Source organism: Mustelus asterias, unplaced genomic scaffold (genome assembly GCF_964213995.1).
Source record: "Mustelus asterias unplaced genomic scaffold, sMusAst1.hap1.1 HAP1_SCAFFOLD_1178, whole genome shotgun sequence".
Taxonomy (NCBI): domain Eukaryota; kingdom Metazoa; phylum Chordata; class Chondrichthyes; order Carcharhiniformes; family Triakidae; genus Mustelus; species Mustelus asterias.
Window position 1 is genome coordinate 7,290 of NW_027591123.1, and position 25,211 is coordinate 32,500.

Here is a 25,211-nt window from a genome sequence, read left to right on the forward strand (position 1 = left end):
GCGGCGCGGGCTTGGAGGGCCGAAGGGCCTGTTCCTGTGCTGTATTGTTCTTTGTTCTTAGCGGCTGGTGTTGAGCTCGGCTAAATTTCCTATTTACCAATAAATGTCAGTACGGGCGTGACTGAAAAGGATTAGTGTCTGCAGTTGCAATCTGGAGTAATAACCTATTAATAATAGCGCGGTGCCTCCTAACATGGTAAGTATGGAAACCTGATAATAAGAAAAGGTTCGGGACCACCCTGCAAAAGGAATAACAAAAATAAATTTATTTTCTTGCATTGTTGCATCTCTTGAAACAGGTAAAGAGCCCCAAACTAAAGATTTTTCAATTAAACAGTTTCAACCCTGAGAAATGTTCAAATTATTACCAAGCGCTTGGATTGATAAACGTTGGGGCCCATACGTTGGTGCACATACGAAGCAAACACGCCCTCAACAACACCCTGCTGATACCGTTCAGTGTCTGATAGCATCGTCTCCAGTTACTTACGCAACCACGACACACACAGTCCAGAAGGATCTGCGAGCGGGAAGGTGACGCAGCAGGAAAAGAAAATGCAGCAAGCTGTCCGTGTCGTGACGCGGGTCCAGCGCGCTGAAGTCTGTCCTCCTCGGCAGTGCTACTTTAGCGAGTTAGCTTCAGGCTAATCCTCGTTCTCTCCGTCTTCTCAGTGAAAACTACGCCCGGCGTTTATAGCTGACTGTCCCTCACCGGCAGTTTCTGGCAGAAACGTCCACGCTTGAGAGGACAAGACGATGAGCTTTACACTTTTCCTCAACAGTAATGAAAATAACAAACAGGACTAAACCTTGCTGCCTTTCACTTCAAACTGGAACAAACCGAGTTACTAAACTGCGACAAACACGAGCTTTAACCGCACAGGAATATTTGTGCCCAAACTGTGAAGTATGTTGGTCGACAAATATTATTTGCCTCGACGTTAAAACTGGGTTTTTACCGCATGGAAACAGCTTCCTCTTCCCCATGTGTGTCTCCCCCCACTGCAGCTTCCTCTTCCCCACGTGTGTCTCCCCCCACTGCCTGGGGAAGGCACCTAGAACCCGGCCGGCCCAGGCAAATTCCTCCCCTGACCCCCTTGCTCCACCCACCACGAACCCAAGCACTCGAAACTGAACCTTCACGCTGACCAAGGCGCGCTCCTCCCTGCGGCAACACTTTCAAATTTCACCGTAAGGCGCGCATTGAGCCCGCCTTGAACAGCCGGGGCTCAGGGTTCCTTATCCTCTTCCCCACCCCCTGCCTGGAACACACTCTGCCTCTTTTAGGGCCAACCAAATAAACCAACTCAAGATAAATCAGGAACAAAGTAAAAGGGGCAGCTCCCCCAAAAAGGAAGGGGGAACAGCCCCAACAGAACAGAAGCACAAAGGAAACTCCAAAACATCAAATTATAATCTGATTATCGGGGTCGATAAAGCACCCCAACCCCTGCGGTGCCCAGCGGGCGCGGAAGGCGTCAACCGCCCCCCCCCGTGGACACCGCATGCTCCCTCTCCAGGGACACCCGGCCGCGAACGTAGCCGCGGTAGAGGGGCAGACAGTCAGGATGGACGGTCCCCCCTCGATCGCCCGCTGCCTGGACCGGTAAATGGCGCGTTTCGCCAGGCCCAGGAGCAGGTTCACGAGGAGGTCGCCATCCCGACCCTCCCCTCTCCGCACCGGGTGTCCGTAGATCAGGAGCGTGGGACTGAAACGCAAACAGAACATCAATAAAAGGTTCTTCAGGAAAACAAAAAGGGAGTGCGGCCTAAAACACAAAACATAGACATGGTCCACGGGCTCCACAAGGCCGCAGAAAGGGGCAGGCTTCGGAGCCCGTGAACCAGCGAATCCTACGGTTGTGCGGGACTGCTGCGTGCATCACCCTCCACCCCAGGTCCCCGAGATAATTGGGGGAGATCCCTCCGTAGAGGGACCTCCGCTGGGGGAACCTCCGCCACCCGGCGGCAACAAGGCCCGCCAAGGTGTATCCGGGCGACAGTCGAGGAGGTGGGAGTGGAAGGTGTGCAGTTACTGGCTCAGGGTGTGTGACACAGAGAGAGGCAGAGACAGAGAGACAGTCCTGTTTTAAGGGACAGTTTAGTTTGGGGGCCAGTGTTTGGGAATTGATAAACTGCACTGATATTCCCAAAAACAGCAAGAAGTCTCAGTGTTGAAACATATTAAACTGTTCAGACAGGGACAGACAGAAAGGCCTGAGGATTCAGAGCTTTCTGTCAATGCAAAGATAACTGCCAAGGGCCAAACAGCAAGCTGTGAATTGGAAATCCCTTTCCCAAACCCCCCCCCAGCTTGTCCCACACTGACATTTCCACAGCCCCAACACGTTTACAAATAACCCCCTGGAATTTATTCAAGACTTTGTTCCAAACTGCCGCTCCTTCTTCAACACTCACCCCCCCCCCCCCCCCCCCTCTCAAACTGGCACTCAACCCGTGTCTGCATTGACAGAGTGAGCTTTTAAAGTTTATTTAGTGTCAGAAGCAAGGCTGACATTAACACTGCAATGAAGTTACAGAGAGAGAGAGAGAAAGGCAGAGAGAGACAGAGACAAAGTGAGGGGGGGGGGGGGGTGGAGAGAGAGAGATACTGAATTCAAAATTCTGTGGCTTTTTGAAATTTCAATTCAAACCTGGGGCACTAGACAGAGAGACAGAGAGAGAGAGACAGAGAGAGAGAGACAGAGAGAGAGAGAGACAGAGAGAGAGAGAGACAGAGAGAGAGAGACAGAGAGAGAGACAGAGAGATAGAGAGAGAGATAGAGAGACAGAGAGATAGAGAGATAGAGAGAGAGAGACAGAGAGAGAGAGAGAGACAGACAGAGAGAGAGAGAGAGACAGAGAGAGAGAGACAGAGAGATAGAGAGACAGAGAGATAGAGAGACAGAAAGATAGAGAGATAGAGAGAGAGAGAGAGATAGAGAGACAGAGAGAGAGAGAGACAGACAGAGAGACAGAGAGAGAGAGAGAGACAGAGAGAGAGAGACCGAGAGAGAGACAGAGACAGTCAGAGAGAGAGAGACAGAGAGAGAGATAGAGAGACAGAGAGATAGAGAGACAGAGAGAGAGAGAGAGACAGACAGAGAGACAGAGAGAGAGAGAGACAGAGAGAGAGAGAGAGAGAGACAGAGACAGACAGAGAGAGAGAGACAGAGAGAGAGAGAGAGACAGAGAGAGAGACAGAGACAGACAGAGAGAGAGAGAGAGATATGATCTGTGTCATCCTGGAGTCACCAGACTCTACCACTTCGTCAAAGCCCGCAACCTGCCTTACTCGGTGGAGGATGTCAGGTCAGTGACTAGAAGCTGTCGGATTTGCGCAGAATGCAAACCACACTTTTATCGACCAGACCGGGCACAATTGGTCAAGGCCACTCGCCCTTTTGAGAGGCTGAGTGTGGATTTTAAGGGCCCCCTTCCCTCAACGGACCGGAATGTCTATTTTCTCAACATAATAGACGAGTATTCCCGGTTTCCGTTTGTTTTCCCCTGTGCGGACACGTCAACTGCCACCGTCATTAAGGTTTTCAGTGAACTTTTTACCCTGTTCGGGTACCCCTGCTATATTCATAGCGACAGGGGCTCGTCGTTCATGAGCAACGACTTGAGGCAATTCCTGCTCTCATTCGAGATTGCCTCTAGTAGAACCACGAGCTACAACCCTAGGGGTAACGGACAGGTGGAAAGGGAGAATGCTACAGTCTGGAAGGCTTTCCTACTGGCACTGAAATCCAGGGGCCTTCCAGTCTCCCGTTGGCAGGAGGTCCTTCCAAATGCGCTCCATTCTATCCGCTCCCTCCTGTGTACGGCAACCAATGCTACTCCCCACGAGAGGATGTTCTCATTCCCTCGGAAGTCGTCCTCGGGGACCTCATTGCCAGCCTGGTTGACGTACCCAGGACCCGTCCTTCTGCGGCGCCATGTGAGGGCTCGCAAGTCCGACCCCTTGGTCGAACCGGTCCAACTCCTCCACGCCAACCCTCAGTATGCCTATGTGGCATATCCTGACGGGCGAGAGGACACTGTCTCCATTAGAGACCTGGCGCCCGCAGGGGACGTAGCAACTCCTGTCGCTCCTATTCCCCCAGTCACGAATCCACTACTCCTCATTACTTCCCCAGACGTGGCGCGGTCAGCACCGGGACCAGTGCATAACACTTTTACTCCCATGTACAGCTTGCCTGAGACTCGGAGATCGGCGCCACCACCATCATCACCACCACCACCACCACCAAACGTTCCAGGATCCCCTGCACCATCGCCTCACCAGGGCCGGCCGGCCCGGGAGTCCTTGAGGGGACAGCCAGACGTTGCTTTGGAAAGAGCGCCACCACAAGCACCTGCTCCGGTTTCGCAACCGGTGTTGAGGAGATCGGCACCTGCCCCGGTTTCGCAACCGGTGTTGAGGAGATCGCAGCGTCGGTGCGGTCCTCCAGACCGTCTGGACTTGTGAATCCTGTGATTTTTCTGTTATTGTCTGTTTATATGACCTGTTTTTCGTCCACCCCGCCACCTTTTGTTCTTAAAGGAGGGGTGAATGTGGTGAACCATCGTTGGTTCACCACTGGGGTTTGTTACTATGTTACTGTTGGGCTAGGGTGTTATTACTGTGGGGGTTGTACTATGTTGTTGGGTTAGGGTGTTTACCTGTTATAAGAGTTATCATGGCACATTCCAGTGGGGTCCCGCCTCCGGTGGCGAGGTATAAGACCCCCTGCTCCGGTAGGACCCCTTCAGTCTGAACTGGTGTATTCGTGTTAGTAGTTCCATTGTTACTTTATTAAAGCCTTCAATACCGAAGCCTTGGTTCCATGTGCTTATTGACGCGCATCAGAGAGACAGAGAGATAGAGAGAGAGAGAGAGAGATAGAGAGACAGAGAGAGAGAGAGAGAGAGACAGACAGAGAGACAGAGAGAGAGCGAGACAGAGAGAGAGAGAGAGAGAGACAGAGACAGACAGAGAGAGAGAGAGACAGAGAGAGAGAGAGAGAGGGTATTTAAAGTTTAAGGTTTTAAACTTCATTGATTAGTGTAACAAGTAAGGTTTACATTAACACTGCAATGAAGTTACTGAGATAGAGAGATACAGAGGGAGAGTTTAAAGGCTATTTATTACTGTCACAAGTAAGGCCTACATTAACACAGCGAGAGAGATAGAGGGAGCATCCAGAGTGGGTTCAGTAACACATTTATTTCCCAGCTCTCTCTCTCTCTCTCTGTGACTCCTTAGGGATGAGATATTCAGCTAGGATGGTTTCACTGACCCAGTTCAGCAGACAGACAGGCATTTCCAAATCCAGCCTGGGTCTCAGACACACACACACACCACTCACACATTCCCTCTGCCCTGTCCAAGGGAATGTTTTAAATCCAGGAATTTCCCCTTCCACAGGATTAACCCCTTATGAGCTAATGACAGGACGGGCGATGCAGTTACCAGAAAGCATCACAACAGGTGGGACCGATGTCGGTCCACTAAAAGATAAAATCAGGAGATACGTTCTGGACCTGAGCACCCAGCTAAAAGGGATGCGCAAATCGGTAAGAGATAATCAGGAGATAAAAGACGCAGAGAGAGGGCCGGAAATGTTCCCTGACGTCCCAACAGCGGGAAGTCGCGTCCTAGTGAAAACACTACCCGACAAACCAGGGTTTGCACCAAAGTGGAATGGGCCACATGAGGTTATAATTAGTGGGGACGCCTGTGCCTGGATAGACATAAGAGGGAAAGGTGTCTGGAAGCGCTGGACGCAGCTGAAATTATACAAAGGAGATAAGTAGCTAAATTAATGAACTAACAGAACTGCTTTCCTCAACACAGGCAAAGACTGCAAGCAAGAGCCAGCGTGTTAATAAATAAAATAACTGTAAAAAATTGAATTGTGGTGTTAAGTTTTATAACTGTTGCGGATCTGTATGTAATCGCGTATGTAATTGTATTATTTTGCATTGTGGCAACTGTAAATCTGACTGGGCTGGAAGATAATTTGTTTTACAAAGCTCACATACATTTACACGGGAATCGAACTGTATGTTACCCATTAACACAATCTGTAGAAGCCCTATTTCGTAGCCACCCCTGGGTGGACCCCTCATGACTTATATACAGTAGATACATCAGAGACCCCCTGTAAGGGACAAATTGGCAAATATAAAAGAGGTTTACAGGGGAGATGTGTGGGACTTGTAAACCCCACAAATCCTACATGCGGGGGGTTCCAAAAGGAGGGAGGAAAAGCTTGCCCAGATACTGCAAGCTATCCGCTTTGTTTCACGGGGCAGGGATGGGGATGTGCCTATGCCTTGGTCCCTAAGAATGATTCGTGCGTACAGACACAGTGTGTCCGTCAACATTGTCGGATTAACAAGGGACAGTTTACTTGCACTTGTGATGAACAGAAATGTCTGAATATAACCGCGGGAAGACAGCTTATTTGCGGACAATGCAATGGAACTCACGTAAGCTCAGCCAAATGGACATACCCATTTGATACTTACCAGGTGGGGGGATCAAACGGGAAGCCAAATAAACTGAACAATTGGCAGTATGAGCAAACTCATAATCGGGACACTAAATGTTACCGGGCTGAGAAGGGGTATGTATTCCTCTTCAATGGTACCTACATGACAGAAACACCAACCCTCCCAAACCGTTTTGCGGTAGGAACAATCGGGCCACTGACTGTTCCATGCCCTCAGAAGGGGCACATTCGGAGGAGAATAGTAACCCGGGCTATTAGCAGGGAATTCTGCGCTGACTGGGAAGCCCCAGGTACACTGGGATCCTCACTGGGGTATGGGTTCCTCGGAGCTTTATCTCTAGGAGGGTCAGCCGGGGTAATTGGAGCAAAGAATAGAAACCATATTGTTTGTGGACTAACAATCCTGGGAAACAGCACTTCAAAAGCATTGGAGGCTGTTAACCAAGAAATGGCTGGACTGAGATTGTATGCTCAGCAGACACGATACGCAGTGGACGACCAGTTAGCACAACAAGGGGGAGTGTGTGCAATCATAGGCAACAAATGCATAACCCATGTCACAGATGAGTCTTACAATATTACACAGGTCATCAATGACATCAGGAAACAACTCGATAACTTTAGACAGGGACCCAAGAGAGGAAGTAGTTGGCTGGCTTGGCTGGTGGGAGAGTCCTGGGAGTCGTACCTGTGACATGGATTGGTCATACTCATTGTCATTATAATTGTCTGTTGTCTGACTGTGGGATGCCTTAAAGTCTGTTTTAAAATAACGTTGACAAGAATTGTGCCAGGAGCCAGTGTGTACGTCGAAGAAGAGCCCCTAATGAAGATTCCCGAAGACATCGGAAGAAATGAAGATACTGGAAGAAATGAAGACATCGAAAGAAGCAAAGAAGGAGAGAAGAACGAAGATTTGTAGATGTGAATGTACGATTGTTGGTCTGGGGATTGTTAAAGCCATAATCCGACCAAAAGGAGGGACTGTAAGGGGAAAATAGAAGGAGAGCACACTTTAAAATGGCTGCCTGGCACATAAAGGGTTAACTGGGAAAGGAGCCAAAAAGCAGATACCGGCTCCCACTGATCAGAAATCACTTTAAATCAAAACCTAACAGACAAGTCATTTCTAAATCACAGACAGTGACTCATAGCAAACAAACACCTCAGGAAGCCAAGCCAAGGATCAAGACATCTTTTAAGATAAGGAAAACCCGAAACAAAGGGAATAGATTAGCCTTGGGAAGAGCGGGAAAATATGAATACGAGGAAACCAATTAACACCTGAATGAGCCGAAACCAACCATTGATAGATACAGACATGAGGAAATGTACCCATTCATAAGAACAATACTATGTTAAATATCTATATCTGTTTGTACCTGCCAAAACGATGTGATAATGTTCGAATCACCGGTCCATCCATTGTGTAAAGAGTATAAAGATGGACGGCTCCCGACATCTTACCGAGAGAAAGTCTATCACAGACATGTGCCTTGTCTCCACGGAGCTCCGTTAAATAAATCGTATTTTCTGAATCTCGAAGTCTGACGACGAGTGGATTTTTCCCACAACACACGGGGAGTAGGGGAGAATGTGGGTCTCGCTCCCACGGGGGGAGTGGGGGAGAATGTGGGACTCGCTCCCACGGGGGGAGTGGGGGAGAATGTGGGACTCGCTCCCACGGGGGGAGTGGGGGAGAATGTGGGACTCGCTCCCACGGGGGAGTGGGGGAGAATGTGGGACTCGCTCCCACGGGGAGTGGGGGAGAATGTGGGACTCGCTCCCACGGGGAGTGGGGGAGAATGTGGGACTCGCTCCCAGGGGGGGAGTGGGGGAGAATGTGGGACTCGCTCCCACGGGGAGTGGGGGAGAATGTGGGTCTCGCTCCCACGGGGGGAGTGGGGGAGAATGTGGGACTCGCTCCCACGGGGGGAGTGGGGGAGAATGTGGGACTCGCTCCCACGGGGAGTGGGGGAGAATGTGGGACTCGCTCCCAGGGGGGGAGTGGGGGAGAATGTGGGACTCGCTCCCACGGGGGAGTGGGGGAGAATGTGGGACTCGCTCCCACGGGGGGAGTGGGGGGGAATGTGGGACTCGCTCCCACGGGGGGGGGAGTGGGGGAGAATGTGGATCTCACTCCCACGGGGATTGGTGGAGAATGTTGGACACGCTCCCATGGGGAATGGGGGGAATGTGGGTCTCGCTCCCAAGGGGAGAGGGGAAGAATGTGGAACTCGCTGCCACGGGAAGTGGGCAGAATGTGGGACACGCTCCCTTTGGGGGGATTGGGGGTGAATATGGGTCTCGCTCCCACGGGGGGAGTGGGGGAGAATGTGGGACTCACTCCCACGGGAAGTGGTGAGAATGTGGGTCTCGCTCCCACGGGGGGAGTGGGGGAGAATGTCGAACTCGCTCCCACGGGAAGCGGGGAGAATGTGGGAATCGCTCCCACGGGGAGTGGAGGAGAATGTGGGAATCGCTCCCACGAGGAGTGGAGGAGAATGTGGGACTCACTCCCACGGGAAGCGGGGAGAATGTGGGAATCGCTCCCATGGGGAATGGAGGAGAAAGTGGGAATCGCTCCCATTGGGGGGAGTGGGGGGGGAATGTGGGACTCGCTCCCACGAGGGACTGGGGGGGGAATGTGGGACTCGCTCCCACTGGGGACTGGGGGGGGAATGTGGGACTCGCCCCACTGGGAGTGGGGAGAAAGTGGGACTCGCTTCCATTGCGGAGAGTGGGGAGAATGTGGGACTTTCTCCCACGGGAAGTGGGGAGAATGTGGGACTCGCCCCACTGGGAGTGGGGAGAATGTGGGACTCGCTCCCATTGGGGAGTGGGTGGAGAATGTGGAACTCGCTGCCACGGGATGTGGGGAGAATCTGGGACTCACTCCCACACGGGGAGTGGGGGAGAATGTGGGACTCACTCCCATTGCTGAGAGTGGGGAGAATGTGGGACTTGGTCCCACGGGGCGTGGGGAGAATGCGGGAAACGCTCCCACGGGGAGTAGGGGAGAAAGTGGGACTCACTCCCACGGGAAGTGGTGAGAATGTGGGTCTCGCTCCCATTGGGGAGTGGGTGGAGAATGTGGAACTCGCTCCCACACGGGGAGTGGGGGAGAATGTGGGACTCGCTCCCATTGCGGAGAGTGGGGGAGAATGTGGGAATCACTCCAACAGTGAGTGGGGGAGAAAGTGGGACTCGGTCCCACAGGGAGTGGGGAGAATGTGGGACTTGCTCCCACGGGGGGAGTGGGTGAATGTGGGAATCTCTCCCACGGGGATCGATTGAGGTTAATATTGAACTGGTGAACATTAAAACCGTCCAGAAAGTAATCAAGAATTCTCCGCAAATTGTGACCACACGGTCGGGGGAGGGTGGGGTGAGGGCGGGGGGGAGGGTGGGGGGAATGTGGGTCTATTTTCAGGAATTATCTCTGGTTCTGGAAGCATTAACTGCTTCCTGTGAATGACAGGATGAGAAAGAAATGTTCATCTTCCAGCTGGGCGGCTCGAAAAGGGTTTTGCGGCCTAGGTTCTGGCAGCGAAGCCTGGAGCCTCACTCGCACCAGGAACTGAGGAATTAAAATCAGCCACTCGCCCTTGGCAGAAGGCCAAGGAGACATTGTTAGACTCCTTCTGGGCACCTCCGGTGGGTGGTTCTTGACTTGCTTCTCCAGATCACCCCCTCCCTCCTGTGAGTTCTCTCTTCCTCATTTTACAATTTCCGTCTTCTCCATTTCTCTCTCTATTAAACGCTGCCAAAATGGCTGCCCCACCCTCTCCCCTATCTCTGTAAACTCCTGGTCAGCCATCGCCAACGCTTGTCGGGTCAACGCAGATCAACCGGGAATCGAACCCAGGCCCTCACAGAGCGAGTGTGGGCCCTTATCGGCTGAGTGGCCCGTGACTGTTCAATCCTTCCCTATATCAGCGGGGCACAGACTTGGGAGTGGTCCCTCTGCCTCAGAGCAGCTGAGGTGCGGTGCATCAGGTTTGGATTTCAGGCCATTCGGCTCATCTGCTCTGTGCTGGGGTTCCTGCACCACCCGAACCTCCTCTTCATCCCCTCCTAACCCCTTCCCCCACTCCCCGTGGGAGCCAGTCCCACATTCTCCCCCACTCCCCGTGGGAGCGAGTCCCACATTCTCCCCGACTCCCCCGTGGGAGCGAGTCCCACATTCTCCCCCATTCCCCGTGGGAGCGAGTCCCACATTCTCCCCCACTCCCCCGTGGGAGCGAGTCCCACATTCTCCCCCACTTCCTGTGGGAGCGAGTCCCACATTCTCCCCCACTTCCTGTGGGAGCCAGTCCCACATTCTCCCCACTTCCTGTGGGAGCCAGTCCCACATTCTCCCCACTTCCTGTGGGAGTGAGTCCCACATTCTCCCCACTTCCTGTGGGTGTGAGTCCCACAGTCTCCCCCACTCCCTGTGGGAGTGAGTCCCACATTCTCCCCCACTCCCTGTGGGAGCAAGTCCCACATTCTCCCCCACTTCCTGTGGGAGCAAGTCCCACATTCTCCCCCACTTCCAGTGGGAGCGAGTCCCACATTCTCCCCCACTCCCTGTGGGAGCGAGTCCCACATTCTCCCCCACTTCCTGTGGGAGTGAGTCCCACATTCTCCCCCACTCCCTGTGGGAGCAAGTCCCACATTCTCCCCCACTTCCTGTGGGAGCAAGTCCCACATTCTCCCCCACTCCCCGTGGGAGCGAGTCCCACATTCTCCCCACTCCCTGTGGGAGCAAGTCCCACATTCTCCCCCACTCCCCGTGGGAGTGAGTCCCACATTCTCCCCCACTCCCTGTGGGAGCAAGTCCCACAGTCTCCCCCACTTCCTGTGGGAGCAAGTCCCACATTCTCCCCCACTCCCTGTGGGAGCAAGTCCCACATTCTCCCCCACTTCCTGTGGGAGCAAGTCCCACATTCTCCCCCACTTCCAGTGGGAGCGAGTCCCACATTCTCCCCCACTCCCTGTGGGAGCGAGTCCCACATTCTCCCCCACTCCCTGTGGGAGCGAGTCCCACATTCTCCCCAGAGAATAAAGCCTCAGGGATGTCTCTGGACAGGAAGACTGAGACACTGAATGAGATGTAGTGAAATGTGGGCCATTTCTGACAGATCAGAGGAGATATTTCTTCAATCAGAGGATGGTGAACCAGAGGAATTCCCTACCACACAGGGCTGTGGAGGACAGGTCACTGAATATATTCAAGAAATGCTCATTATCCATGTCTTGTGGAAGCTGGAATCTCACCCAGCCATCCCAGCTGTTTAATCCATAGGCACGGTGGCACAGTGGGTTAACACTGCTGCCTCACATCGCCAAGGACCCGGGTTCGATTCCCGGCTTGGGTCACTGTCTGTGCGGAGTCTGCACGTTCTCCCCGTGTCTGCGTGGGTTTCCTCCGGGTGCTCCGGTTTCCTCTCACACTCCAAAGATGTGCAGGTTAGGTGGATTGGCCATGCTAAATTGCCCCTTAGTGTCCAGAGAAGTGCAGGTTAGGTGGATTAGCCGTGCTAAATTGCCCCTTAGTGTCCAAAGATGTGCGGGTTGGGTGGATTGGCCATGCTAAATTGCCCCTTAGTGTCCAAAGATGTGCGGGTTGGGTGGACTGGCCATGCTAAATTGCCCCTTAGTGTCCAAAGTTGTGCAGGTTAGGTAGATTGGCCATGCTAAATTGCCCCTTAGTGTCCAAAGATGTGCGGGTTGGGTGGATTGGCCATGCTAAATTGTCCCTTAGCGTCCAAAGATGTGCAGGTTAGGTGGATAGGCCATGCTAAATTGCCGCTTAGTGTCCAAAGATGTGCTGGTTAGGTGGATTGGCCATGCTAAATTGTCCCTTAGCGTCCAAAGATGTGCGGGTTAGATGGATTGGCCATGCTAAATTGCCCCTTAGTGTCAAAAGATGTGCAGGCTAGGTGGATAAGCCATGCTAAATTGTCCCTTAGCGTCCAAAGATGTGCAGGTTAGGTGGATAGGCCATGCTAAATTGCCGCTTAGTGTCCAAAGATGTGCTGGTTAGGTGGATTGGCCATGCTAAATTGTCCCTTAGCGTCCAAAGATGTGCGGGTTAGATGGATTGGCCATGCTAAATTGTCCCTTAGCGTCCAAAGATGTGCGGGTTAGATGGATTGGCCATGCTAAATTGCCCCTTAGTGTCAAAAGATGTGCAGGCTAGGTGGATAAGCCATGCTAAATTGTCCCTTAGCGTCCAAAGATGTGCGGGTTAGATGGATTGGCCATGCTAAATTGCCCCTTAGTGTCAAAAGATGTGCAGGCTAGGTGGATAAGCCATGCTAAATTGTCCCTTAGTGTCCAAAGATGTGCGGGTTAGGTGGATTGGCCGTGCTGAATTGCCCTTTAGTGTCAGGGGAATTAGCTGGGTAAATACGTGGGGTTCTGGGGATAGGGCCTGGGTGGGATTGTGGTCGGTGCAGACTCGATGGGCCGAATGGCCTCTTTCTGCCCTGTCGGGATTCTGCATCCTGGGTAATCCAATGCCCCCCCCTCGCCGTAAAAGATAACAGTCCATTCGCTGTACCTGGTACGCTGGCCTTTTGCGATTCGCGCACTGGGGCACCCAGATCCCTCTGCACCTCTGTGGCGTTCTGCAGTCCCTCACCTTTTGGAGCACGAGATTTTATCCTTGCCGCAAAATTTCCACCGTTCGGAATGTCAGGCGTGGAGAAAATATATATTTTTAAAAGGTGGAGGTGGGTCTGTGCTGGGGATTCGAGGGTTAAAACTCGGCAGGGGGGGGCGGAGGGGGTGGGGGGGGTGTGTCCTTGGCTACATCAGCCAGAGGGGGAGGGGGTGGTGGGTGGGCCCTCGATATTGTGGGCGGAGGGTGGGGAGGGAGAGGCGGGGGGGGGGGGGGGGGGGGTGGCTAGGTTGCTTGATGTGGAGGCAGTGTTAGCTTCGGGTGACATTCGGGAGTCAGACCAGCGTCTGGGTTGAGGTGAGTGCTGACTTATTGAGCGCCTGGGCGAATCTGCCTTCCGATGGAATTCTGTGTGGGGGCACGCGCCAGGCCACTGTGGCACTGTGACACCCCCTCCTCCCCTCCCTGCCCCCCCTGCTCTGCGCACGGGAAAGGGGTAGGGTGTTTGAGAAATGTCATGGGGCTGATAACTGGGGAGGAACAGAGAGGGAGAGAGAGAGAGACACGGCATGACTTAACTGTGAGTGAAAGTCTGTGGAGGGTGAATCAATGGTAAAATGAAAGGTAAAAATTGGCCTTGGGGGGGGTCAAGGGGGCAAAGGTGTGCGGGGAAACGGGGGAGGGGGCAAGGGGTAGGTGAGATATGGAGGGAGCTCTCGGAGTTAAGCGGACCCCTCCTCCCCCCTCCATGGCTCGAGAGTTACTGTGTTCCCTTCCGCTCCTCCCGCCTCCCTCGAGAAGTTTACCTCACGACGGGAGTTCTCTACAAAGGAGGGGTTTACGTTAAGAGGGCAAGTAAGGCCGAGACCAGCCTTGTATTCCCTGGAGTGTTGGGGGTGGATCTAATCGAGTTGCTTGAAGAATAGGGGGCAAGCACGGTGGCACAGCGGGTTAGCGCTGCTGCCTCGCGGCGCCAGGGACCCGGGTTCGATTCCCGCATCGGGTCACTGTCTGTGTAGAGTCTACACATTTCCCCCCGTGTCTGCGTGGGTTTCCTCCGGGTGCTCCGGTTTTCTCCCACACTCCAAAGAAATGTGGGTTAGGTGGATTGGCCATGCTAAATTGCCCCTTAGTGTCCAAAGATATGTAGGTTAGGTGGATTAGCCATGCTAAATTGCCCCTTAGTGTCCAAAGATGTGTAGGTTAGGTGGATTGGCCGTGCTAAATTGCCCCTTAGTGTCCAAAGATGTGTAGGTTAGGTGGATTGGCCGTGCTAAATTGCCCCTTAGTGTCCAAAGATGTGCAGGTTAGGTGGATTGGCCATGCTAAATTGCCCCATAGTGTCCAAAGATACGTAGGTTAGGTGGATTGGCCATGCTAAATTGCCCCTTAGTGTCCAAAGATGTGAAGGTTAGGTGGATTGGCCATGCTAAAATGCCCCTTAGTATCCAGAGGTAAGGTGGATTGGCCATGCTAAATAGCCCCTTTGTGTCCAAAGATGTGTTGGTTAGATGGATTGGCCATGCTAAATTGCCCCTTAGTGTCCAAAGATGTGCAGGTTAGGTGGATTGGCCATGCTAAATTGCCCCTTAGTGTCCAAAGATGTGCAGGTTAGGTGGTTTGGTCATGTTAAATTGCCCCTTAGTCTCCAAAGATGTGCAGGTTAGGTGGATTGGCCATGCTAAATTGCCCCTTAGTGTCCAAAGATGTGCAGGTTAGGTGGATTGGTCATGTTAAATTGCCCCTTAGTCTCCAAAGATGTGTAGGTTAGGTGGATTGGCCGTGCTAAATTGCCCGTTAGTTTCCAAAGATGTGCAGGTTGGGTGGATTGGCCATGCTAAATTGCCCGTTAGTTTCCAAAGATGTGTCGGTTAGGTGGATTGGCCGTGCTAAATTGCCCCTTTGTGTCCAAAGATTTGCGGGTTAGGTGGATTGGCCGTGCTAAATTGCCCCTTAATGTCAGGGGGATTAGCAGGGTAAATATGTGCTACATATGGGCTACGGGGATTGGGCCTGGGTGAGATTGTTATCGGTGCAGGTTTGATGGGCTGAGTGGCCTCCTTCTGCACTGTAAGGATTCTATGATTCGATTGGGTCGATGCGGGGGTTGTGGGGGGACGATTCAGAACAAGGTCGGCGGGGGGAACAAAATTATAAAATTCGGGTGCAGGGGGCTGAGAGGGGTGTGGGGGGGACATCAAGAAGTACTTCCTCACACAAAGGGGAGTGGGTCTCTCGACCGCTCACCCTCCCACCCCCACTGCGAAACAAAAATTGTCAACAGGAAAGGAAATTAAGGGTCACGGAACCAAAACTCGTCGCGATGACCCTCTACCCCAGCCGTGGGCGACCTGCGTCCCTGGGGATGGGTGGGTCCATAATGCGGCCCATCTGCGTTCTGAGTTTGGCCCCTCCCAACAGACATTTTGTTGACCTTTGCCCCCACGTAGGGTTTCCACATTCTGCTGAGTTTTTTTTTTCATGCCAGTCTGGCTGATGCGATTCGCGCGTGAAGCAAGGATGAGTGAAGTGAGGTGAGTGCTGGTAGCTCACAACATTGTCTGCGAGAGCCTCGCGCTCTCTCTGTGCCCAAAGCGTCAATCTTCACTTTGTTTTTACCGTGTGAATTTGACGACTGTTTTATTAATGAATAAACCAGTCAGCATTTTCTCGAACTGGTTGTGAAATATTCGGTGTGTATGAAATGTATTGAATCTTATCCATGGGGTCACAGTGAGTGGACAAGCTCCTTTCCAATCCCGCGGCCTGCTGAGATGAGGGAGGGTCTCTCGTGCGGCCTACTCAACCCGCCTCAGTTACCCACCGTTCCTCTGATTGAACGGGGTAGAAGGGAGAAGGGATTAAAGGGACAGTTTTCCTCTGCTGCCTCCGAGATATCTACGGCCTTCTGTCCTGATGTAAACTGGCCCTGCCTCGCATTTTCAAATCTCTCCACAGTCTCACTGCTTGCCTCGCTCCCTGTTCCCCTCCGAGATCTCTGCCCTCCACCAATTCCGCCCTCTCTAACACCCATCGATTCCCATCGCTCCCACATTGGGTGGCCATGTGAACAGCTGCCTGGGTCCCCCAACCTCTGGAAACTAAACCCCTCCACCCCTCTCTGTCTCTCTCTTTCTGTCTCTCTTTTTCTGTCTCTCTCTCTCTCTCTGTCTCTCTCTGTCTCTCTCCCTCTCTCTCTCTTTCTCTGTCTCTCTCTCTCTCTCTCTGTCTCTCTTCATCTGTCTCTCTGGCTCTGTCTCTGTCTCTTTCTCTGTTTCTCTGTCTCTCTCCCTTTCTCTGTCTCTCCCTTTCTCTCTGTCTCCCTCACCCTCTCTTTCTCACTCTGTCCCTCTGTCTCTCTGTCTCTCTCTCTCTCTCACTCTGTCTCTCTCTCTCTCTCTCTGTCTCTCACTCTGTCTCTCTGTCTCTCTCTCTGACTCTCTCTCTCGGTCTCTCTTTCTCACTCTGTCCCTCTGTCTCTCTGTATCTCTCTCTCGCTGTGTCTCTCTCTCTCTTTCTGTCTCTCTCGCTCTCTCTCGCTCTGTCTCTCTCTGTCTCTCTCTCTCTATCTCTGTCTCTCTCTGTCTCTCACTCTGTCTCTCTCTCACTCTGTCTCTCACTCTCTCCTTCTGTCTCTCTCGTTCTGTCTCTCTCGTTCTGTCTCTCTCGCTCTGTCTTTCTCTCTGTCTCTCTCTCTCTGTCTCTCACTCTGTCTCTCGCTCTCTCTCTCTGTCTCTCTGTCTCTGTCTCTCGCTCTCTCTCTCTCCTTCTGTCTCTCTCTCTCTGTCTCTCTCCTTCTGTCTCTCTCTCTCTGTCTCTCTCTCTCTGTCTCTCTCTGTCTCTGTCTCTCTCTGTCTCTCTCTCTGTCTCTCTCTCTCTCTCTGTCTCTCTCTCTCTCTCTGTCTCTCTCTCTCTCTCTGTCTGTCTCTCTCTGTCTCTCACTCTCTGTGTCCCTCGCTTTTCTCCTTTAAGACGTTGCTTAAAATCAATCTTTTTGATCAAGTTTTTGATCTCCTGTCTGTAATATCTCCTTCTGTGGTTGGGGTCGAATCTGCCTTTTTGTTGTCATTTCTGTGACCTTCGCAGAGAGAGAGAGAGAGAGACAGACAGAGAGAGAGACAGAGAGAGAGAGAGAGTGAGAGATAGAAAGAGAGTGAGGGAGACAGAGAGAGAGAGAGAGTGAGAGAGAGAGATAGAGAGACAGAAAGAGAGAGAGACAGAGAGATAGAGTGGGAGAGAGACAGAGAGAGAGAGAGAGACAGAGAGTGAGAGAGAGATAGAGAGACAGAGAGACAGAAAGAGAGAGAGATAGAGTGGGAGAGAGACAGAGAGAGAGACAGAGAGAGAGAAACAGAAAGAGAGAGAGAGAGAGACAGAGTGGGAGAGAGACAGAGAGAGAGACAGAGAGGCAGAGAGAGAGAGAGGCAGAGAGAGAGAGAGAGACAGAGAGAGAGAGATAGAGTGTGAGAACAAAGAACAATACAGCACAGGAACAGGCCCTTCGGCCCTCCAAGCCTGCACCGACCATGTGCCCAACTAGACCATTCTTTTGTATCCCTCTATTCCCAGTCTGTTCATGTGGCTATCTAGATAAGTCTTAAACCATCCCAGCGAGTCCCCCTCAATCACCTTGCCCGGCAGTGCATTCCAGGCCCCCACCACCCTGTGTGTAAAATACGTCCCCCTGACATCTGTGTTAAACCTTCACCACCCCCCCCCCCCTCACCTTGAACCCGTGACCCCTTGTGTTCGTCACCTCCGACCTGGGAAAAAGCTTCCCACTGTTCACTCTATCTATGCCCTTCATAATTTTATACACCTCTATTAGGTTGCCCCTCATCCTCCGTCTTTCCAGGGAGAACAACCCCAGTTTACCCAATCTCTCCTCATAGCTAAGACCCTCCATACCAGGCAACATCCTGGTAAACCTTCTCTGTACTCTCTCCAAAGCCTCCACGTCCTTCTGGTAGTGTGGCGACCAGAACTGGACGCAGTATTCCAAATGCGGCCGAACCATCGTTCTATACAGCCGCAACATCATATGCCAACTTTAATATTCTGTGCCCCGTCCAATAAAGGCAAGCATGCCATATGCCTTCTTCACCACCCTCTCCACCTGTGCTGCCACCTTTAAGGATCTGTGGACTTGTACACCCAGGTCCCTCTGTGTGTCTATACTCCTGATGGTTCTGCCATTTATTGTATAGCTCCCCTTTACATTAGATCTCCCGAAATGCATCACTTCGCATTTATCTGGATTAAATTCCATCTGCCATTTCTCCACCCAATGTTCCAGCCGATCTATATCCTGCTGTATTCTCTGACAATGTTCATCACTATCCGCAACTCCAGCAATCTTCGTGTCGTCCGCAAACTTACTGATCACACCAGTTACATCTTCCTCCAAATCATTTATATATATCACAAACAGCAGAGGTCCCAGTACAGAGCCCTGCGGAACACCACTAGTCACAGACCTCCAACCGGAAAAAGACCCCTCCACTGCTACCCTCTGTCTTCTATGGCTAAGCCAGTTCTCCACCCATCTAGCTAGCTCACCTTTTATCCCGTGAGATTTAACCTTTTGCACCAGCCTGCCATGAGGGACCTTGTCAAACGCTTTACTAAAATCCATGTAGACGACATCCACGGCCCTTCCCTCGTCAATTGTTTTTGTCACCTCCTCAAAAAACTCAACCAAATTTGTGAGGCATGACCTCCCTCGTACAAAACCATGTTGTCTATCGCTAATGAGACTATCCAGTTCTAAATGTGTATAGATCCTATCTCTAAGAACCTTCTCCAACAATTTCCCTACCACGGACGTCAAGCTCACTGGCCTATAATTACCCGGGTTATCCTTGCTACCCTTCTTAAATAACGGGACCACATTTGCTATCCTCCAATCCTCTGGGACCTCACCTGTGTCCAGTGAAGAGACAAAGATTTCTGTTAGAGGCCCAGCAATTGCATCTCTCGCCTCCCTGAGGAGTCTAGGATAGATGCCATCAGGCCCTGGGGATTTGTCTGTCTTAATGTTTCCTAAAAAACCTAACACTTCCTCCTTTGTAATTGAGATTTTTTCTAACGGGTCAACACATCTCTCTGAGACACTGCCAGTCAACATGTCCCTCTCCTTTGTGAATACTGATGCAAAGTATTTGTTTAGGATCTCTTCCTTTGGTTCTAAGCATAATTCCCCTCCTTTGTCCCTGAGAGGTCCGATTCTTTCCCTAACAACCCTCTTGTTCCTAACGTATGTATAAAATGCCTTAGGATTCTCCTTAATCCTGTCTGTCAAGAACATTTCGTGACCCCTTTTTGCCCTTCTAACTCCCTGTTTGAGTTCTTTTCTACTTTCTCTGTATTCCTCCAGTGCTCCATCTGTTTTTAGCTGCCTGGACCTCATGTATGCCTCTTTTTTCTTTTTGATTAGACCCACAATTTCACTGTTTATCCATGGCTCCCGAATCCTACCTTTCCTGTCCTTCCTCTTTACAGGCACATGCCTGCCCTGCAGTCCTATCAACTGCTCCTTAAAAGACTCCCACATGCCAGATGTGGATTTACCCTCGAACAGCCTCTCCCAATCAACAGCCACCAAATCCTGCTGTAGTTAGCCTTCCCCCAATTCAGCATCTTACCCATAGGACAACACTCATCTTTTTCCAAAACTATCCTAAAGTTTACAGAGCTGTGGTCACTATTTGCCACATGTTCCCCCACTGAAACTTTGATGACCTGACTGGGCTCATTCCCCAGTACTAGGTCCAGTATAGCCCCCTCTCTAGTTGGACTGTCAACATGTTGTTCCAAAGAACCTTCCTGTACGCATTTTATAAATTCTTCCCCGTCCAGGCCCCCAGCCCTAAGTGATTTCCAGTCTATGTGAGGGAAATTAAAGTCTCCCACTGCAACAACCCTATTTTTCCTGCACCTGTCCAGAATCTCCTTACATATCCGTTCCTCAACTTCCCGTGGGCTGTTGGGAGGCCTGTAGTATACCCCCAGCATAGTGACTGCACCCTTCCTGTTTCTGAGCTCCACCCACAGTGTCTCGTTACCTGACCCTTCCATATTGTCCACCCTCTGTACCGCTGTAATATGCTCCCTAACCAGCATTGCTAGTCCCCCACCTCTTCCAGCCCCTCCTCTGTCTCGCCTAAAACACTTGTACCCCGGAATATTCAGCTGCCAGTCCTGTCCTTCTTTTAACCAAGTCTCCGTCACCGCAACCACATCCAAGTTCCGCGCAAGCATTAAGGCTCTAAGCTCGTCTGTCTTGCCCGTGACGCTCCTTGCATTGAAGCAGATGCACTCCAGACCTCCAGGCCCACTGAGGTCATCCTCCCCCAGAATGCTCTTCCTCTTAGATAGCCTTGTCTTGGCCCCATGCTCGTCCCCAGTCTCTACGCTTGGTGACCTATTGTTCTGATTCCCACTCCCCGCCACATTCGTTTAAACCCACCCGAACTGCACTAGCAAAACTCCCAGCTCGGATATTCGTGCCCCTCCAGTTTAGGTGTAAACTGTCCTTCTTGTACAGGTGCCATCCTCTCTTGAAGACTTCCCAGTGATCCACGAATTTGAAACCCTCCCTCCTGCACCAGTCCTTTAGCCACACATTCAGCTGTACAATCTCCCACGGGGAGTGGGGGAGAATGTGGGACTCGCTCCCACGGGGAGTAGGGGAGAATGTGGGACTCGCTCCCACGGGGGAGTGGGGGAGAATGTGAGACTCGCTCCCATGGGGAGTGGGGGAGAATGTGGGACTCGCTCCCACGGGGAGTGGGGGAGAATATGGGACTCGCTCCCACGGGGGAGTGGGGGAGAATGTGAGACTCGCTCCCATGGGGAGTGGGGGAGAATGTGGGACTCGCTCCCACGGGGGAGTGGGGGAGAATGTGGGACTCGCTCCCACGGGGAGTGGGGGAGAATGTGAGACTCGCTCCCATGGGGAGTGGGGGAGAATGTGGGACTCGCTCCCACGGGGAGTGGGGGAGAATGTGGGACTCGCTCCCACGGGGGAGTGGGGGAGAATGTGAGACTCGCTCCCATGGGGAGTGGGGGAGAATGTGGGACTCGCTCCCACGGGGGAGTGGGGGAGAATGTGGGACTCGCTCCCACGGGGAGTGGGGGAGAATGTGAGACTCGCTCCCATGAGGAGTGGGGGAGAATGTGGGACTCGCTCCCACGGGGAGTGGGGGAGAATGTGGGACTCGCTCCCACGGGGGAGTGGGGGAGAATGTGGGATTCGCTCCCACGGGGAGTGGGGGAGAATGTGGGACTCGCTCCCACGGGGGAGTGGGGGAGAATGTGGGACTCGCTCCCACGGGGGAGTGGGGGAGAATGTGGGACTCGCTCCCACGGGGGAGTGGGGGAGAATGTGGGACTCGCTCCCACGGGGGAGTGGGGGAGAATGTGGGACTCGCTCCCACGGGGAGTGGGGGAGAATGTGGGACTCACTCCCACGGGGGAGTGGGGGAGAATGTGGGACTCGCTCCCACGGGGGAGTGGGGGAGAATGTGAGACTCGCTCCCATGGGGGAGAATGTGGGACTCGCTCCCACGGGGGAGTGGGGAGAATGTGGGACTCGCTCCCATGGGGAGTGGGGCAGAATGTGGGACTCGCTCCCACGGGGGAGTGGGGAGAATGCGGGACTCGCTCCCACGGGGGAGTGGGGGGAGGTGAATAGTGTTGATGTGTTGAAAGGAGGAAGGTGGACAAAGACCTGAGACGGGAAAGGGATGGAAGGATATGGGAATGGGGGAATGAGTTGAAGAGGGGTGGCGGAGGGAGGAGGAACAGGCAGAATAGAAACACCAGCGTGGAGTAGATGGGCTGAATGGCCTGTTTACGTGCCGTGAGCCGCGAGCCATTCTGGATCGATTCAGAACTCAGTTGAAGGATTCCATCCCTCCACAATACTAACCTGCTGACTCGTGCCCGGCCCTGTCTCAGTGGACCTCACTCCTGCCTCTGGGTCACAGGAACCCCCACCCCTGAGGCTGAGGCCCACAATCTAGGCCGACTTTCCCAGTGCAGGAGTGCCGCTGTGCCGTCAGTGCCGACTTTCAGAGAGAGGCCTATCGGAGAAGCCTAAGGCCTACTCAGCAGGATCTGAATCGCCCCACAGCCACAGCTGGGGTGGGGGTGGGAGTGGGGAAGGGGAGGGACCTCAGGGAGGGAGTTCCGCCAATATTTATCCCCCCCCGTGACTAAAAACAGGTGACCCGGGCTCCCCCGGCATTGTCGCTTGTGGGATCTTTCTGTGTACGGGCTGGTTTCCCCCCGCCCCCCCCCCTCCCCGCCACTTCCTTCCAGAGGCGTCCTGGGTCCCCCCCCCTGTCCAGGATGTCGACGGGGATAGATCAAGGCAAGTTCCCCTTCACCTCAATATCGCAACCACGCCGGACGTGAGGCTTGCCGGGGGGGGGGGGAGCTTGGCAGAGAGGCCTTCTGGAAAATTCCAAAGGTCGCCCTCAGCAAACGCAGGGGATAAACATTCTTGCGTCACTGGAGACTCTGTGTCCCGGGCAGCTCAGTCACGGGCGAGAGGGAAATAACAGGAAATCTACCCTCCTATCCTGCCCCCTCCCCTGCTCAACTTCCCCCGCCTTACCCCAGGCTTTTCGCAAGGCCCAAATCCACCCCACCGAGGGACTGACTCCCGGTTATTCTGCCCCCGCATGGCCCTGGGCCCCCACTCCCAGAGTCGCAGGATCCTTAGGGAGCAGAAAGAGGCCATTCGGCCCATCCTGTCCGAACCGTCTCTCTCCCAACGAGCATCGTGAATGAGTGCCCATTCCCCTAGCTTTTCCCTGTAACTCCCCTGCAGATTAAAAAAATAAAGAACAGTGCAGCCCAGGAACAGGCCCTTCGCCCCCCCCCCCCCCCCCCCCGCCCCCCCACACCCCCGCACCCCCCCCAAGCCTCCGCCAATCACATTGTCCTATCCACACCAACCTTTTCCCCCTTCTCTTGAACCTGTGCCCCCTTTTGCAATTGTCATTTCTGCCCTGGGAAAAAGCTTCCAACTGTTCACCCTATCGATACCCCCTCATAATTTTATAAACTTCTATCAGGTCACCCCCTCAGCCTCCGTCTTTCCAGGGAGAACAATCCCAGTTTATTCAATCTCTCCTCCGAGCTAATACACTCAAATAATCATCCAGTTCCCTCTGGGAGGCCTCGATTGAACCTACCTCCACCACACTTCCAGGCAGCGCATTCCAGACCCCAACCACTCGCTGGGTGAAATAGATTTTTTCCCTCACATCACTTTCGCCTCTTTTGCAAATCGCTTCAAATCTCTCGTTCTCGATCCTTTCCCGAGCGGGAACTGTTTCTCCCTCTCTACTCTGTCCCAGCCACCTCTCATGATCTTGAACATCTCTATCAAATCTCTGTCCAAAGATGTACGGGTTAGGTGGATTGGCCATGCTAAATTGCCCCTTGGTGTCTAAAGATGTGTAGGTTAGGCAGATTGGCCATGCTAAATTGCCCTTTAGTGTCCAAAGATGTGTAGGTAGGTGGATTGGCCATGCTAAATTGCCCCTTAGTGTCCAAAGATGTGTAGGTTGGGTGGATTGGCCATGCTAAATTGCCCCTTAGTGTCCAAAGATGTGTAGGTTGGGTGGATTGGCCATGCTAAATTGCCCCTTAGTGTCTAAAGATGTGTAGGTTGGGTGGATTGGCCATGCTAAATTGCCCCTTAGTGTCCAAAGATGTGCAGGTTAGGGGTATTGGCCATGCTAAATTGCCCCTTTGTGTCCAAAGATGTGTAGGTTGGGTGGATTGGCCATGCTAAATTGCCCCTTAGTGTCCAAAGATGTGCAGGTTAGGGGATTGGCCATGCTAAATTGCCCCTTAGTGTCCAAAGATGTGTAGGTTAGGTGGATTGGCCATGCTAAATTGCCCCTTAGTGTCCAAAGATGTGCAGGTTAGGGGGATTGGCCATGCTAAATTTCCATATCATCCTAGAATCCCTACAGTGGAGAATGATGCCATCCGGTCCATTGAGTTTGTACCGACCACAATCCCACCCAGACCCTATTCCCATAACTCCACACATTTCCCCTGATAACCCGCCTGACACTAGGGTCATTTTAGCATGGCCAATCAACCTAACCCGCATATCTTTGGACTGTTGGAGGATACCGGAGCACCCGGAGGAAACCCACGCAGACACGGGGAGAACGTGCAGACTCCACACAGACAGTGACCCGAGGCCGGAATTGAACCATGCTAAATTGGCCATGCTAAATTGCCCCTTAGTGTCCAAAGATGTCCAGGGTAGGTGGATTGGCGTTGGTGGATGGTGGATGGTCCCTGGTGCTGTGAAACAGCAGTGCTAACGCTGGCCCTCAGTGTCCAAAGATGCGTAGGTTAGGTGGATTGGCCGTTCTAAATTGCCCCTTAGTGTCAGGGGGATTAGCAGAGTAAATATGTGGAGTTATGGGGATAGGGCCTGGGTGGGATTGTTATCAGTGCAGGCTCGATGGGCTGAATGGCCTCATTCTGCACTGTAGGGATTCTATAATTCATAGAATCATAGAATCATCATAGAAACCCTACAGTGCAGAAGGAGGCCATTCGGCCCATCGAGTCTGCACCGACCACAATCCCACCCAGGCCCTACCCCCACATATTTACCCGCTAATCCCTCGAACCTACACATCCCAGGACTCTAAGGGGCAATTTTTTTAACCTGGCCAATCAACCTAACCCGCACATCTTTGGACTGTGGGAGGAAACCGGAGCACCCGGAGGAAGCCCACGCAGACACGAGGAGAATGTGCAAACTCCACACAGACAGTGACCCGAGCCGGGAATCGAACCCGGGACCCTGGAGCTGTGAAGCAGCAGTGCTAACCCACTGCGCTACCGTGCTCTATGATGCTCTCTCTGCTTCCTTCTCTCCAAGGAGATCAGTCCTAACCTCTCCAACCTATCCTCATGACTGAAGTCTCTCACCCCTGGGACCATTCTTGTAAACCTCTTCTGCACTCTCAATGGACATAAAACATTACAGCGCAGTCCAGGCCCTTCGGCCCTCGATGTTGCGCCGACCAGTGAAACCAATCTAAAGCCCCTCT

General features: G+C 52.8%; 1 protein-coding gene across 1 annotated transcript in view; it reads left to right on the forward strand.

Annotated features, from left to right (window-relative positions):
• The first annotated feature begins 13,398 nt into the window (after positions 1-13,398).
• The window catches only part of LOC144487983 (transferrin receptor protein 2-like), an 89,729-nt gene continuing 77,916 nt past the window's right edge, over positions 13,399-25,211 (forward strand). Inside the window, 1 exon segment of the mRNA XM_078206014.1 lies at positions 13,399-13,470. The gene's annotated coding sequence lies outside the window, so the exon portion shown is untranslated.